This window comes from Lithobates pipiens, unplaced genomic scaffold, assembly GCF_037356315.1.
Source record: "Lithobates pipiens isolate NorthernLeopardFrog02 unplaced genomic scaffold, aLitPip1_a1.2 Scaffold_30, whole genome shotgun sequence".
In the NCBI taxonomy this organism is placed as follows: domain Eukaryota; kingdom Metazoa; phylum Chordata; class Amphibia; order Anura; family Ranidae; genus Lithobates; species Lithobates pipiens.
The window spans coordinates 57,404,129-57,421,916 of NW_027507791.1; the positions used below are offsets into that span (position 1 = coordinate 57,404,129).

Consider the following 17,788-nt stretch of genomic DNA (forward strand, 5'->3'; position numbering starts at 1 on the left):
CACTGGAAACTGAGTACAGTTGGCAAATCTGGGTTACACCATCTTAAAGTGTACCTCTACTTTATCCAGTTGGTGTCTGGTTGGCCCACCCTTCCAATGCTTACAATTTCTTTCCATTAGGTCATACCATGTACAGCAAATTGCAGACGTATTTCCATGTGTAAGAAGCCTTAAGGTTCATGGTCACTGGGTACAGTTGGCAAATCTGGGTTACACCACATTAAAGTGTACCTCTATTTTGCCCGGTTGGTATCCGGTTGGCCCACCCTTCCAATGCTTAAACTTTCTTTCCATTCGGTTATACAACGTAAATTGCAGGCATATTTTCATGTGCAAGAGGCCTTAAGGTTCTAGGTCACTGGAAACTGGGCACAGTTGGCATCTCTTATATACCACCTTAAAGTGTAACACTACTTTACCCAGTTGGTGGCTGGTTAGCCCACCCTTTCACAGATAAAATTTAAGCATACTCTAATTAGTGGAATTTTGTTTGAAATTTTTCACTTTAGGAACGAATGTTCTTTCGCACATATTTGTTTCCCCACCCCCATTCCATTTAGAAGACAAGAGCAAAAAAAATCCTTATAGCGCGTACACATAATCGGATTTTCCGCGTACACACAATCAGATTTTCCGTTGCATGTGAGCTTGTTGGCGGTAAGCCCGACCGTGTGTAGGCTCCATCGGACATTTGTTGGCGGACTTTCTGCCAACAAATGTTGGCTAGCATGTTCTCAAATTTTCCGCTAACAAATGTTTGTTGTTGGACTTTCCGATCGTGTGCACACAAGTCCATCGGACAAAAGTCAAAAGTACAAACGCGCATGCTCGGAATCAAGGACGAGCCAGAAGCGTTCGGTCTTGTAAAACTAGCGTTCGGAATGGATATATCACGTACATCTTGTAAGTCGTTACGTTCGTAATTGTTCGCCAACATTTGTGTGACCGTGTGTATGCAAGATGTGTATGGAGCCAACACCCTTCGAACAAAATTCCGCGGTTTTGTTGTCGGAAAGTCTGATCGTGTGTACGAGGCTTTAGTATGGAGAAATAAAGGACTAGCTCCCCTTCCTCTCATGTAACACACCTCTAGCACTTGGTGATTGGCCCATTGTTGTTCCTTGGTGGGAGGTGGGGATTGACCTTAGCCCTGTGTAAGCTCTGACTTCATCAACTTAGAGCTTACACAGGGATATCTCTCTTCACTGCCTTACAGCATAGTACAGGAGAGAAGGAAAGGCAAATATCATGTGCTCTAAAGAAGGGAGGCATTAAAGCAAACCTGTTTCTCAAAACACAGGTTTGTTTTAAGGATCCTCCCTCATCCACATTGGTCAACATTTGGACCTGTAGACTGGCCACTCAGTGCTGTATCTTGGAGAAAAAGAGGAGAGGGTCACATGCTACCCCATACCACCAGCACCAAGTAGTTTGGGTGCATGGGAACAGGGCAACAGGGGAGCACAAAGAAGGCAACAGTATTTGGAGGGGGCCTATTCATTGAAGCAGGTACTTTTTCACAAATTCACAAGGGAATGTTGCCTCCACACCACCTGTTGCAACCCTCTAAATGCTGCACCACCAGGGGCGGACTGACCATTTGGCCATTCGGGCACTGCCCGAGGGCCCCATGCCACTAGGGGGGCCCCATCAGGGTTCCCAGCCTTAGCAAAACCAGGGGCAGTATGTAAAAATCTGTGTTTTTTTTACATCTGTCCCTGAAATGTCCCTTACCACATCCTTTTGGTCTAAAAATCCTGAGATAATAGCTACCCCACCTCTCCAGTACCTTCTCAGCCAATAGAAACATGTCTGTGTATACTGTGTGATTGTATACTGTGTGTGTGTGTGTTTGTGTATACTGTGTGGCCCCATAATGTCTGATTGCCTGGGGGCCCCATAATCTCCTATTGCCCGGGGGGCCCCATGAGTTGTCAGTCTGCCCCTGCGCACCACCAGTGGCAATGGCATGGGTGCAACCCTGTTTAGGTGCCTTGGCAGAACAACAGAAGGCTTCTTCCCACAAGGCAAATCTGCAAGGTGGTTGGCTCCCTGAAAACAATGCTCACCCTGTGTGGCTTGATGACTCCAGAGTGGCCAAGTCAACAGGCAGAGATTAGATAGAGCTCCCTCTAGTGGCTAATCCACAAATATTTTCATTTAATCCAACGACGAACACATGGGCAATCAACCATGCACAAATGTGACAGTACACATAAAAAAATTACTTGTTGCCACAATTAATAGGTGGGTTGCAACTATCTACTCCTTGTTAAAAATGCTTTCTTTCTAATTGTCAAAACCACAATTTTTTTGGGCTCTGACTAATGTATGCAATATTTTTCTTCTGTGGACAGTCTTATGCTGATAATGTGGAAGCTGTAAAGTAATTATATTATATAAACACACACTGTATTGTATTAAATGTGATACTCTCTGTATAATATAACAAAAGACAAAGTATAATGGCATACTAACTAACCAACACATTCGTACCAGTCCTGGGGGCCACTAGCACCCCCCACTCACACTTGTCACCCCCTTAAGTTGGTTACTGGAAACTGGGTACAGATAGCAACTCTGGGTTACAGGTGCAGTTAGCTACTTTGGCACTAGGTGGCTCTGTACAAGAATATTGTCAGGTTACAGTAAGTAGGGTCATCAGGTGCTAGGCCCCTTTTAGGTAGAACCCCCTGCAGTGATGTCATGGGGGAATTAGTAACGTTTTATAAGCCAGGTTGGGAGGATCCCTAGCAGCACTTGGGGCATGGGAGGCAAACTCCCCATGCCTGTGTGGATGTAATCAGCACGTGTAGGAGGCTGGGAGGAGTGGGCCTATATTTGGAGGTGCCGACTGTAGTCTTTCTGTCTCTTATGGAGGTGGGGGCTAGGGGCAGAACTTTCCGGCTAGGCTGTAAAATGCCTGTTTGAGGATGCTTTCCTGGAGGGTCCCAGAAGGACAGCACAGTCCTATCAGTACTAATGACCCCGGGTGGAGAGACTGTAAGAGAGATGGCTGCTCCGGTATCGCATATGCTTTCACTTGTGACTACTGCAGACCGTCCACTAAATGTGAATGACTGTGTAATGTCAGGTGACTCTAGAATATACGCTCACTGGCCACTTTATTAGGTACATCTGTTCAATTGCTTGGTAACACAAACTGCTAATCAGCCAATCACATGGCAGCAACTCAATGCATTTAGGCATCTAGACGTGGTGAAGATGACTTGCTGAAGTTCAAACCAAGCATCAGAAAGGGGATTAAAGTGACTTTGACCTTGTTGATGTCAGAGGTCAGAGGAGAATGGGCAGACTTTTTCGAGATGATAGAAAGGCAACAGTAACTCAAATAACCGATCATTACAGTCAGGGTATGCAGAATACAATCTCTGAACACACAACACATTGAACTTTGAAGCAGATGGGCTACAGCCAGTGGCGGCTGGTGCTCAAAATTTTTTTTAAAAATGTGAAAAAATATCATCAATTGTAGCCACTGTGCCATCAAACGCTGCCACTGTGCCATCAAAGGCTGCCACTTTGTCCTCAAATGCTGCCAATGTGCCATCAATTGCAGCCACTGTGGCATCAAACGCTGCCACTGTGCCCATCAAATGCTGCCACTGTGCCCATCAAACGCTGCCACTGTGCCCATAAAACACTGTCACTGTGCCCATCAAACACTGCCACTGTGCCCTCAAAAGCTGCCACTGTGCCCTCAAATGCTGCCACTGTGCCATCAATTGCAGCCACTGTGCCCATTAAATGCTGCCACTGTGCCCATTAAACGCTGCCACTGTGACATAAAATACTGCCACTGTGCCATCAAATGCTGCTAGTGTGCCCATTAAATGCTGCCCCAGTGTGCCCTTGAATGCCCCAGAGTGAACCCCCACCCCCCCCGCCTGCTCACCGTCTGCCCGGCACTTACCCTGTCTTGGTTGGGCATCAGGTAAAGGTAACGAGCGGGCTCCTCCATACATCTACTGCCGTCCTCATCTCCCATTCTCTCCTCCTGATAGGCATCCAATAGTGGCGCCTGTCATTTCAGCCAATCAGGTGACAGGTAACAGACCCAAGCACCTGCTTGGCAGAGAGGCGGTTTATTGTTAGGAAAGCAAATATTCATTTGCTTTTCTAACACACAGCTGAGTGACCTGCGTGCACCCAGCATGGCACTCGTAGATCACCTTTATTTTTATGCCTATTAGAGCTTATGGCTCAAATCAGGTGCTTCAAAAACACCCCCCAGCTGATGAAAAGGGGCCGGGGCCTGAATAGGGGGTGACAGCGGTGGTCATAGATAGATTCATGCAATGCATGAATCTATCTATTGGTGATAGAGGGGGTGGCAGGTTAATGCACAGGCCACCACTGGCTACAGAAGCAGAAGACCACACCGGGTGCCACTCCTGTCAGCTAAGAACAGGAAATTGAGGCTACAATTCTCACAGGATCACCAACATGTCCATCCCTTTATGACTACAGTGTACCCATCTTCTGATGGCTCCTTCCAGCGGGATAATGTGACAAAGTTCAAATCATCTCACCACTGGACAATGAGGTCCCTATACTCCAATGGCCTCCACACTCACCAGATCTCATCCAATGGCCTCCACACTCACCAGATCTCATCCAATGGCCTCCACACTCACCAGATCTCAATCCAATGGCCTCCACACTCACCAGATCTCAATCCAACAGAGCACCTTTGGAATGTGGTGGAAGGGGAGATTCCCATCATGGAGGTGCAGCCAACAAATCTGCAACAACTGTGTGATACTATCATGTCACCAGTTATTATTTATTTTTATTTGAGCCCGTGGACGCAGGTCCGAGCCGATCATCTGCTACAGAATTTTTATCCCACAAAAGAAAAAATATATATTTTTAGATATTACAGAATTTAGCTGTTTTTTTTTTGTTTTTTTATTATTTATTTTTATTTGAGCCCATGGACATAGGTCCAATCTGATCATCTGCTACAGAATTTTTATCCCACAAAAGAAAAAATATATATTTTTAGATATTACAGAATTTAGCTGTTTTTTTTTTTGTTTTTTTATTATTTATTTTTATTTGAGCCCATGGACGTAGGTCCAATCTGATCATCTGCTACAGAATTTTTATCCCACAAAAGAAAAAAAAAATTCTTTTTAGATATTACAGAATTTAGCTGTGTTTTATTTATTATTATTATTTATTTTTATTTGAGCCCATGGACGCAGGTCTGAGCCGATCATCTGCTACAGAATTTTTATCCCACAAAAAGGAAAAAAAAAATATTTTTAGATATTACAGAATTTATCTGTTTTTTTATTTATTACTATTATTTACTTTTATTTGAGCCCATGGACGCAGGTCTGAGTCGATCATCTGCTACAGAATTTTTATCCCACAAAAGAAAAAAAAAATCTTTTTAGATATTACAGAATTTAGCTGTTTTTTATTTATTATTATTATTTATTTTCATTTGAGCCCATGGACGCAGGTCTGAGCCGATCATCTGCTACAGAATTTTTATCCCACAAAAGAAAAAAATATATTTTTAGATATTACAGAATTTAGCTGTTTTTTATTTATTATTATTATTATTTATTTTTATTTGAGCCCATGGACGCAGGTCTGAGCCGATCATCTGCTACAGAATTTTTATCCCACAAAAGGAAAAAAAAAATATTTTTAGATATTACAGAATTTAGCTGTTTTTTATTTATTACTATTATTTATTTTTATTTGAGCCCATGGACGCAGGTCTGAGTCGATCATCTGCTACAGAACAGAATTTTTATCCCACAAAAGAAAAAAAAATCTTTTTAGATATTACAGAATTTAGCTGTTTTTTATTTATTATTATTATTTATTTTTATTTGAGCCCATGGACGCAGGTCCGAGTCGATCATCTGCTACAGAATTTTTATCCCACAAAAGAAAAAAAAAATATTTTTAGATATTACAAAATGTAGCTGTTTTTTATTTATTATTATTATTTATTTTTATTTGAGCCGTGGACGCAGGTCCGACCCGATCATCTGCTACAGAATTTTTATCCCACAAAAGGAAAAAAATAATTATTTTTAGATATTACAGAATTTAGCTGTTTTTTTGTTTTGTCTTTTTTATTATTTATTTTTATTTGAGCCCATGGACGCAGGTCCGACCCGATCATCTGCTACAGAATTTTTATCCCACAAAAGAAAAAAAAATGTTCTTTTTAGATATTACAGAATTTAGCTGTTTGCTTGTTTTTTTTATTATTATTATTATTTATATTTATTTGAGCCCGTAGACGCAGGTCGGACCCGATCATCTGCTACAGAATTTTTATCCCACAAAAGAAAAAAAAGTTATTTTTAGATATTGCGGAATTTAGTTGTTTTTTTATTTTTTTTAATTTTTTTTTATTTGAGCCCGTAGTTCCCATTTAATAACCATTTGATTACACATCATCTCATATCTTTCTTATTATATTTTTAGCTCAGGGATCCAAAAGATATTAATATGTGATCGTCAGGCTACAGAGAGCGGCCGCTTCTCGCTGTGCAAGAGACGGTTTTGATATTGCTATCGCTTACAAAGAGCAAGAGTGGAGCCACTCATCCTCCATCGTATTACCAATTCAAATGATCCTTTACAGCACTGTGTTATGCAAATGTTCCTTTTTTTTTTTTATCCCTCCTATGGCAAGCTGAACGAGGCAAGGATAGATAGAAAACAGCTAACGAGGTGGCAATTGAATTATTATTAATTATTAGTATTTTTTTATTTATTTTTTCCTGTTACCTAACCGTAATTGAAAGGCCTGACCATCTGCGTCTCGGATCCCCACGTGTTCTGATCTTCTTGGGGTTGTGTGTATTTTTAGCCTCCACCGATCCTCGCAGACCGGCTCCTCTGGGCTCTGCAATATGCCGCAGCTTTTTTTTTTTTTCAGATCTTTGCGAGCGAACACAAGAGGTGGGCTGGTGGGGTTTAATTAGTGTATGTGGGTAATTATGCGTCTAAACAAGGCCTGCCCGTCTCCCCGGTGACTGTTAATATCCCATTATTTTGTTTCCGAAAGGCGGCGTCTTCGAAAAACCAGAACCGCTTGTGTGTGTTTGAGAATATATCCGTTGGAATCGTTATCATTGGTATTCTTATTAACAATAATAAACATGTTGCGCTGTCACTTTAAGTAATAGAAACGTGAAAAGTCACATGTCTTTAACGAATTGCGATAAGATCCATCAAACATAAAAATGAAAGAATATTAACATAATATGCAAGTGGGAAAGTCCATAGAACCATATCAAAGTCCACCAAAGAGTTTGAAAAAAATCATCATATAACACACCACCGCAGTGTGCCAGCCACCAAGGATCCACACCACTGCTTACCAAAGAGCTAGACCTCAGATGCAAGGAGGTCGAACATCTTTACAGAGATGACATCTCTGCAAACCCCTGTAAATCCATTCAGACGAAATACGTAGGGTGGAGCCAACGCAGTGATATAATTACAGCCACCAGGGCACTCGGCAGTTGTTTTTCGATATGCTGTATAAGTTTTTTAAGATGTGGGTACATTTCTCGAGTATGAAAAAAATATTCATATAACACATCACCACAGCGTGCCAGCCACCAAGGATCCACGGCGCCGCTTACCAGAGAGCTAGACCTCAGACGCAAGGAGGTCGAACAGCGCTTTTGTGGGAACGCATTTGTGGGATCCACACCGCTACTTACCAAAGAGCTAGACCTCAGATGCAAGGAGGTCGAACATCTCTACAGAGATGACATCTCTGTAAACCCCTGTAAATCCATTCAGACGAAATACGTAGGCCGGAGCCAACGCGGTGATATAATTACAGCCACCAGGGCACTCGGCAATTGTTTTTTGATATGCTGTATACGTTTTTTAAGATGTGGGTACATTTCTGGAGTATGAAAAAAAATATTCATATAACACATCACCACAGCGTGCAAGCCACCAAGGATCCACGGCGCCGCTTACCAGAGTGCTAGACCTCAGATGCAAGGAGGTCGAACAGCACTTTTGTGGGAGAAAACTTCAATGAATGGATGGATGGTGGATGGTCAGTTCAGGATACAGCCCTCCAAATAGCCACACAGCCCCAATTCAAGAATCAGTCATCAAAGTGTTAACCACTCGTACAAAAAGAGAGTAAGGAGCACTGAAATAGTGTAGTAAGATTAAAACGCCATTTTATCCAAAGCAGAAATGTACTCACATCTGAGAAAGCATATACAGCTAATCAAAAAACAATTGTCGAGCGCAATAATACCATTGCGGTAGCTCCACCCTACGTGTTTCGTCCAAAAAGGACGTTTTCACTGGGCCTTACAGAAATATCATCTCTGTAGAGATGTTTAGCATCAATGAGAGGTTAATACTGGCCAACATCCCTATATTACAAACCTACCAAGGGTTAAATTCCCCCCTTGAGTGGGACTTTAAAGGAGAAGTATAGCCAAAGCTTGTTTGGCTGTACTTCTCTTGTGGTTTACAGGAGCGCAGTTCATTCTCCACTCCTGTGACCCGTGTGTTGGCTAACATCAAAGAGTCCGTCCAGGCTTGGGCAAGATTGTGACAATGAAGTTGGGATCCTCCCACATGCCTGGATCGGCACCCAGCTCAGCCTCTCAGCGAGCCCCTGAGAGCCTGAGCCGGCCACTCCCACCCCCTCCACGGTCTAGCATTCCAGTGGACAGGGGGGGGGGCGTCAGAGCAGGGAGCTGGTGACTGGCAGCCACCAGCTCTCTGCTCAGGGAGCCCTGAGAACCGAGGCAGCCTTTTAAAGGCTTCAAAAGTATTTATCTTAAAGTATACATTTTATTTTAGTTCCATTAAAAAGTGAAATAACACATAGCATTAAAAGTTCACACAATAAAGTAAGAAGAGGTATGAAAGGAGACAATTCCACTAAAAAAGCCTCCTCGGGTAGATGGGGGTCCAAAAAAAAAAAGAAAAATTGAGATGGACTCAATTCCCTGAACAAATTACACGCAACGTAAAAATAAAAAGTTTTATTCATGCAAAGGATTTTGGTTCAATGAGGACCCACTATATATATATATATATATATATATATATATATGTATTTGGATATCCCACTTTTATCTTCTTTGTATCAAAAAAGCTTTATATTTTTACGTTATGTGTCATTTGTTCAGGGTACCCCGATAATCCATCTCAAGCTTTTTTCCCCTTCCCCCATCTACCCTAGGAGACTTTTTTTTTAGGGGAATTATCTCCTTCCATACCTCTTACTTCCGTCACTAGGATGATGGTACCCCTACCTGTTGTATTTCATTAGTTTGACTGAAGGCCCTCTCTTTGTTATCACACAATAAAGTAGATACAAAATCATAAAATAGAATGTGTACTGTAAATGCTTGTTTTTGGTTATTCATGCAGAGATCACATCTAGGTATCCAACACGTTTCAGAGTCAAATAGCTCCTTCTTCAGGGATAGCTCTGTAAGTAGTATGATGTGATCTATAGTAAAAACCACAACATAGTAGCATGTAAAATGGCATCTCAAATTACAGAGTGTAGAGTTCGTGTAATGTACTTACAGAGTGTTCCTTATTATACAAAGGAAAGAGTAAGGAGCACCGCAATAGTGCAGTAGATTGAAACACCACTTTATTAAAACCAGAAATGTACCCACATCTTAGAAAACGTATACAGCATATCGAAAAACAACTGCAGAGTGCCCTGGTGGCCGTAATTATATCACCGTGTTGGCTCCGCCCTACGTATTTCGTCTGAAAGGATGTCTTTACAGGGGTTTGCAGAGATGTCATCTCTGTAGAGATGTTTGACCTCCTTGCATCTGAGGTCTAGCTCTTGGGTAAGTAGCTGTGTGGATCCCACAAAAGCGCTCCCACAAAAACGCTGTTCGACCTCCTTGCATCTGTAGTCTAGCTCTCTGGTAAGCGGCGCCGTGGATCCTTGGTGGCTGGCACGCTGTGGTGATGTGTTATATGAATATTTTTTTCATACTCCAGAAATGTACCCACATCTTAAAAAACGTATACAGCATATCGAAAAACAACTGCCGAGTGCCCTGATGGCTGTAATTATATCACCACGTTGGCTCCGCCCTACGTATTTCGTCTGAATGGATTTACAGGAGTTTACAGAGATGTCCTCTCTGTAGAGATGTTTGAGCTCCTTGCATCTGAGGTCTAGCTCTTTGGTAAGTAGCAGTGTGGATCCCACAAAAGCGCTCCCACAAAAACGCTGTTCGACCTCCTTGCATCTGTAGTCTAGCTCTCTGTTAAGCGGCGACGTGGATCCTTGGTGGCTGGCACGCTGTGGTGATGTGTTATATTAATATTTTTTTCATACTCCAGAAATGTACCCACATCTTAAAAAACGTATACAGCATATCGAAAAACGGTGGCCGAGTGCCCTGGTGGCTGTAATTATATCACCATGTTGGCTCCGCCCTATTTTGTCTGAATGGATTTACAGGGGTTTACAGAGATGTCATCTCTGTAGAGATGTTTGAGCTCCTTGCATCTGAGGTCTAGCTCTCTGGTAAGCAGCAGTGTGGAGCTTTGGTGGCTGGCATACTTCGGGGGTGTGTTATATGATGATTTTTTCACACTCTTTGGTGGACTTTGATATGGTTCTATGGACTTTCCCACTTATATAATGTTAATATTCTTTCGTTTTTATGTTTGATGGATCTTATCGCAATTTGTTTAGGACATGTGACTTTTCACGTTTATGTTACTTAAAGTGACAGCGCAACATGTTTATTATTGTTAATAAGAATACAAATGATAACGATTCCAACAGATATATTCTGAAACACACACAAGCGGTTCTGGTTTTTCTTAATATTCTTTTATTTTTCTGTTTGGTGGATCTTATTGTAATGCGCTAAGCACATGTGAATTTTCACGTTTCTATTTTTTGTTCCCTAATGCTCGATACACACTGCCGCGACCTGAAAGTCGCACGACTTAAGGTTCGTCTTTGCCAGGAGACTTCCTGGGGACTTGAGTACTACTTTGATAGAAGTATAGAATAGATGTCGGATAGAAGTCACCTTGAAGTAGCACAGGAACCTTTTTTTGTTAAAATAGGAGCGACTTCAGTAGTGTTAATTATGACAGCTCTCATTGACTAACATGGGATTTTACATGTCACGCGACTTGGGGGTCTCACCATCTGAAGCCTTAAAGTGACAGCGCTACATGTTTATTTATTATTGTCAATTGGTATCTTTAGTGTTTAAATACTAGTGAGTATGGTTGTCCCTGTTTCACAATTAATAGGCACTTTCTAGGGCAGTGATTCTCAACCAGGGTTCCGTGGAACCCTAGGGTTCCTCCAGAGGTTGCTAGGGGTTCCTTCAGCATTGGGCCATTTCTGCCTCTCGGATAAGTTCCCACCGACACCATTGATCTTTTTATCTGTAAGGAGGTAATTCTTCCCAATGACCACAAGTGTAAAGACAATTCTTCCCACTGACTATCACACTAATGTATCATGAGTTGTGGATTCCTAATTTTTAGCAAGAGTTCCCTGAGACTGGAGAACTATTTCAAGGGTTCCTCTGTGTTGAAAAGGTTGAGAAAGGCTGTTCTAGAGCATGGTCTATTTTGAATATAGAATACTGGGATCATATTGGTGAGCAGTAAAATGTATCTTAGCATTGGTTATTGAGATTTTAATGAACATCCACCATCTTGGAGTCCGGTGGGGTAAGCCAAATTACATTTTTTTTGTTGTGGTTTTTAAGTGTATCGTGAACTTGAAGGGATTCTGTCACTATAAAAAAGTTCTCAAGGCAAGCACTTCCTCTTCTTCCCACTCCTGTAATAAATCTATACATCAGCAGGGCAGGTGGGCTTTAATGCCTATCCGCTGCACATCCATCAATCTACGGGGGTCCCAGGTTGTATGCTGAGAATGCACACTAACCGAGCGTGCACACTAACTGATCTTTCATCAGCGGCTCTGTTTATGATCTAGTCATTTTACCGCTGTACCACAGCAATCATACGATCGGGCCTCTTGGTGTTAACACTCACTTAAAGGGCTACCAGGGGGTAGCGAGAAAGAGTACAAAAAAGGTGGGAATATCTGCCTCTGTTTCTCTCTGCACCATTGAACACGGCTCCATTCCTGATAAATGATGCCCCAAAACCACTGTAAAACCAACACTTCCATGAGTGTCAACCTCCTGGTTCCCCCATGGCTGTCACTGGCCTGCTGACCCTCATTTTATTGCAGGAAAAAGTAGTAACATGGAGGTCAGCAGGACAAACCAATGGGAGCTACAGGGGACCCAGGAGGTTCACAATCATGGAAGTGTTAGTTTCCCAGTGGCCTTCAACTGTGACAATTTCAGTCCTACAAACATCAATGGCTTTCAGGTCCATTTTGAAGGTAGACCACCAAGCTGTCAGCCTTGTTTCTGCTTTCTTCTAGGTTGTTGTGTCTGTCGCATTGCAATTTTAGGTATGCATTAGTCGGGTAGTGGTAGGATATTGAGCTTAAAAAGCAGCCATTTTTAAAAATTCAATAAAAACAGGTGCATGATGGCTGAAAGGAGCATTCAGAACCATTTGGAGCCATTTAAAGTAACCTTCTTGCTGTGAAAGGGTTCTCCAGGCAAGCCCTTCCTGGAAAAGAAATAGAATAAAAAGAAAGAAAGAAAGAAAAAAATTTACAATGTGTATATTCTTATCGATTCTGTGGTCCTACCTAATGCTTAAATAATTGTCTTCCCCCCCGAAGTTGAAGGCCACTGGGAAACGAACACTTCCGGGAGTGTCAACCTCCTGGGTCCCCTGTAGCTCTCACTGGTTTGTCCTGCTCCATGTTACTACTTTCTCCTGCAATCAAATGAGGGTCAGCAGGCCAGTGACGGCCACGGGGGACCCAGGAGGTTGACAACTCTGGGAAGTGTTAGTTTCCCAGTGGCCTTCAACTTCACGGGGACAATTTTTTAAGCATGAAGTAGGACCACAGAAGAGATAAGCATATACACCTTGTACATTTATCTTTTCCAGGAAGAGCTTGCAAGAAGGTTACTTTAAATGGCTCCAAATGATTCTGAATGCTCCTTTCAGCCATCATGCACCTGTTTTTATTGGAAAAATGGCCGCCTTTTAAGCTTCATATCCTACCACTACCCGACCAATGCATACCTAAAATTGCAATGCGACAAAACAACCTAAAAGAAAGCAGAAACAGGGCTGACAACTTGGTGGTCTACCTTCAAAATGGACCTGAAAGCCATTGATGTTTGTAAGACTGAAATGGTTGCAGCTGGCACAATTTGATGGAGAGCACTTAGTGCCTAATGCGCCCAGTTACACAAAAGGAACTAAGCTAAGAAATTATAAGGGTGCCTGTGTGGTTCTGGTTCCAACACTACTTGGCAGAACCAGCGGCATGACACCAATGATCTTTTTTAGCTGCTTGTAAGGTTGGCATTCTGACAACCACTGTTAGGGGGAATTCTTCCCACTGATCACCACTGTAGAGGCTTTCTTCCCACTGACCCCCACTGAATTCATTATAGCAGGGGTTCTCTGAGACTTGAATAATATTTCAAACATTACTTTGGGATAGAAAGGATAGGCTAGTTTACTTAGTTCACTGAGTGAAACTGATGCCACATACACATGATCGGAATTCCGGCCAGAAAAAGACCGATGAGAGCTTTTCATTGGAAAATGCGACCGTGTGTATACTCCATCGGAATTTAGCTGTCCGAATTTCCGCCAGCCAAAAATTGATAGCATGTTCTCAATTTTCCCCCCAAAAAAACCTTTCTATCGGTAATTCCAATCGTGTGTATGCAATTCCGACACGCCAAAAATCACGTATGCTCAGATTCAACTACGAGACAGAAGCTAATGGCTACTGGCTATTGAACTTTCTTTTTCTAGTCCTGTCGTACGTGTTGTACGTCACCACGTTATAAACGATTGGAATTTGATGTGACCGTGTGTAGGCAAGACAGCTTGAGTGGAATTCCGTCGGAATTCCGTGGGGGAAAACCATCAGAGCTTTTTCCGACGAGAATTCCAATCGTGTGTACGCAGCATGAGAGTTTCCATATCGGTAACATTTTGCAGATGGTGAAATCGATTTTTACAAAATCACTCCCTACATAGGACAAGTTACAACTGGGCTTGGAAGAAGTTTAAGGAAGTCGTGTGACAGATTTGCTTGGTGAACAAGTCCTTAGAATTTGGCAAAGAATCACATTTTTAACTATATATTAATTGTTCATTCACTGGGTTCTTTTTTGCTTTATTTAGAAAATTACTTATTTAGCGAAGATGAATGGATACATGCCTGTTAAATCCAACTATAAAAAATACATCCAAGGTCATATCTGGGAATCACAGGGCCTTTGATGGGGCCCCCATAAGTGGGAGGTGGTTATTAATTTATCCCTACAGTATACACACCCCCTAACGCTGGTGTCCATATTTTTACACCAACAAAATATAATGGTCTCAGGCTGCTGGCCTCTGCTGGTGCCCTTAAGTCTCTGTTCCACCTGTGAATGGGTGTGAAGCCAACTTTCCACTGGTGGCCACTGTAACTAAGCAAAGTTTCTTACAATCCTCTTTCAAATTGAGACAGGTTCCCTCCCTGTTCCTGGTCCCTGTAGCAGTTGTCTGGGCTGATATGGCTTTAGTTCTACTGGCAGTTGACGCAGACCAAGTAACAAGAAAAAAAACAGTCGGGAAGCCTGATCCAATTTGCTCCAATAGAGAAAAATATAGCTTATGTTTTGTTATTTGTTAAGACATAACACCTTCCTGGTTCCTAATGGGAAATTGAGGTTTGTGACGTCACCCTGGAGTCTGGAAGCTATGGGCATTGTGCATTCCATATTTGTGAGAATTTTTGCTATATTAATAAAATTTTAGTGGTATGGTTTTACACTATATGGCATCCTTGGATTTATTTCATGATTACTTCGGAAGCCTTGAAGGACAACCATTTGAGACCTTTATAAGAGAAGAGTTACATTTTGCCATGGAGGATCCCTTATACACAAGTGCATATCGACTTCAATTTCTTCCAATAAACGTGTTTTGGTTGCCCTTAACAGGAATTGTATACTCTTCAATGTACAATCTACATTATTATATCTCATAAACATGAGTAACAGTTTATATTTTGTGCGTTTAGAAACACATCAAGCAATCTAATCTACCAAGTTCTCTAGAACTTGGTCCCTGGGCCTTTCCACATTCGGACCGATCTTATTGTAAAAAATGATTTACGCATGCGAAGGTTAAACCTAATTTTCTCCAAGCGCAATGCATGCTCTGGCATTTTTTTCAGTGGCTTTAAGTGACTCCTGTCATTTTCAATGGATATCTGTCCCTTTTACGGTATATTATAATGATTTACCTTGGTAGTTCTATAAAAAAAATGAACATTTGAAAACTGCACTGCAGGCCAGGCCAAAGTCAGTGAACAGTGGTGGACTACAGTGTTTGGGCAGAAATGGGCTTGCTGGGAGAATTAAAACTATTAAGAACATTTGACAATGCACCTTACATTGGTGGCAAGTGAGAAGAATGCTCCTTACATTGGTGGCCAGTGAGAAGAATGCTCCTTACATTGGTGGCCAGTGAGAAGAATGTCCCTTTACATTGGTGGCCAGTGAGAAGAATGCTCCTTACATTGGTGGCCAGTGAGAAGAATGTCCCTTTACATTGGTGGCCAGTGAGAAGAATGCTCCTTACATTGGTGCTCAGTGGGAAGAATGCTCCTTACATTGGTGCTCAGTTGGAAGAATTTCCCCTTACATTGGTGGCCAGTGAGAAGAATGCTCCTTATATTGGTGGTCAGCGGGTAGAATGACCCTTTACATTGGTGGCCAGTGAGAAGAATGCTCCTTATATTGGTGGTCAGCGGGTAGAATGACCCGTTACATTGGTGATCAGTGAGAAGAATGCTCTTTACATTGGTGGTCAGTGGGAAGAATGCTCCTTACATTGGTGGTCAGATGTGCTCCAAATTGCACTCTAACAGACAGCTAAAAATAACATTGGTGTCATGCAGCTGTCACTGACCCCAAATCTATGCAGTTGCCATCAAATGAGTCACAGCTTAGGAAACCCCTAGCAACATCTGGAGGAGCCCTAGGGTTCCATGGAACCCTAGTTGAGTAAAGTTTAATATGGCACACTATAATCAGGGAGTGCATGAGGTTAATATCTGGAGTATAATGAGTAGTAAAAGTGGTGGGTAATCTTTGGAATGGTTTAAACATTCCCTACTTCCAAGAATAAAAAAATCGTTCTGACTTTAAATACACGTTTTGTTTCTTTGCAGTACTAATGGTTTGACTTTGTGGCAGGATATGTGGAGGTATGAAGGTGTCCTTCCTCCTTCAAATATAAAGATGTCGGTTGATTTGACTTGGAGACCATACAGAGGTTCTTCAAGGGAGCTATAACAACCATGTCCAGCTAGCAATAGGCCCGTGCCAACTCAAAAGACACAGGGGAGCAAGAAAAGGTAACTCTAGCCCTTGTACTAAAGCATAGTACATTTCCATTGAGTGCCTATTGAATCCTTTGTGAATTCCAATATTACATACTATGATCAGGAAGTGTGTGGGGTTAATGTCTGGGAGATAATGAGTAGTTATGGTGATGCGTAATCACCATAACTACTGTGAAGGTCTGGAGGTTCCCTTCCTCCTCTTTCCTTGCCATTTGAGTTTGCCTGGAGATCAACAGAGCTGAAGGGAGCTGAAGCAGCCATGTCCACACCAAAGGAATAGACCATGTAAATGTCACTCTGGCCCATATGCTAAGATAGGTGTCTCCAAACTTAATAAACAAAGGGCCAGTTTAGACCCTTAGGAGGGCCGGACTGTGACTAGTGGGAGTAGAATGCCTCATCTTTGGTATTATGGGAGGATTAGTGCCTCATTGTTGGTGTCAGTTGGAGAAATAGTGCCAAATTGTTGATATTAGTGGGAAGAATGGTGCCCCATCATTAGTGTCAGTGGGAGGAATAGTGCCCCATCATTGGTGTCAGTGGGAGGAATAGTGCTCCAGTCTTGGTGGCAGTGGAGGGAATAGTGCTCCAGTCTTGGTGGCAGTGGAGGGAATAGTGCTCCAGTCTTGGTGGCAGTGGGAGTAATAATGCCCCATCATTGGTGTCAGTGGGAGGAATAATGCCCCGTTCTTGGTGTCAGTGGGAGCAATAGTGCCTCATCATTTGTGTCAGTGGGAAGAAAATTCCCTCATCATTGGTGTCAATGGATGAATAGTGCTGCATCATTGGTTTCAGTGGGAGGAATAGTGACCCATTTTTGGTGTTAGTGGGAGGAATAGTGCCCCATCAGTGGTGTCATGTCATTGGGAGCAATAGAGCCCTATTGTTGGTGTCAGTGGAAGGAATAGTGCCCTATCAGTGGGAAGTATAGTGCCCCATCATTGGCATCATTGGGAGGAATAGTGCCCCATCATTCCTATCAGTGAAAGAAATAGTGCCCTATTGTTGGTGTCAATTGGAAGAATAATGCCCTCTTGTTGGAATCAGTGGATGGAATGGTGCCCCAAGGGCTGAATAAAGACAAGCAAAAGGCTGCTTCTAGCCACAATTTGGAGACCATTGTTCTCTAAGGCTCAGGACACTTCCATTTAGTGTGTATTGAATGCTTTATGAACTCTAATATTGCATACTATGGTCAGGGAGTGTGTACGGTTAATGTCAAAGATGTTAGTTCAGTTGGATTTGAGATATTCTAGAGATTACAAGGGA

General features: G+C 42.3%; 1 protein-coding gene across 1 annotated transcript in view; it reads right to left on the minus strand.

Annotated features, from left to right (window-relative positions):
* Positions 1–17,788, minus strand: part of ANKRD34A (ankyrin repeat domain 34A) — a 66,222-nt gene that overhangs the window by 38,336 nt on the left and 10,098 nt on the right. The window lies entirely within an intron of this gene.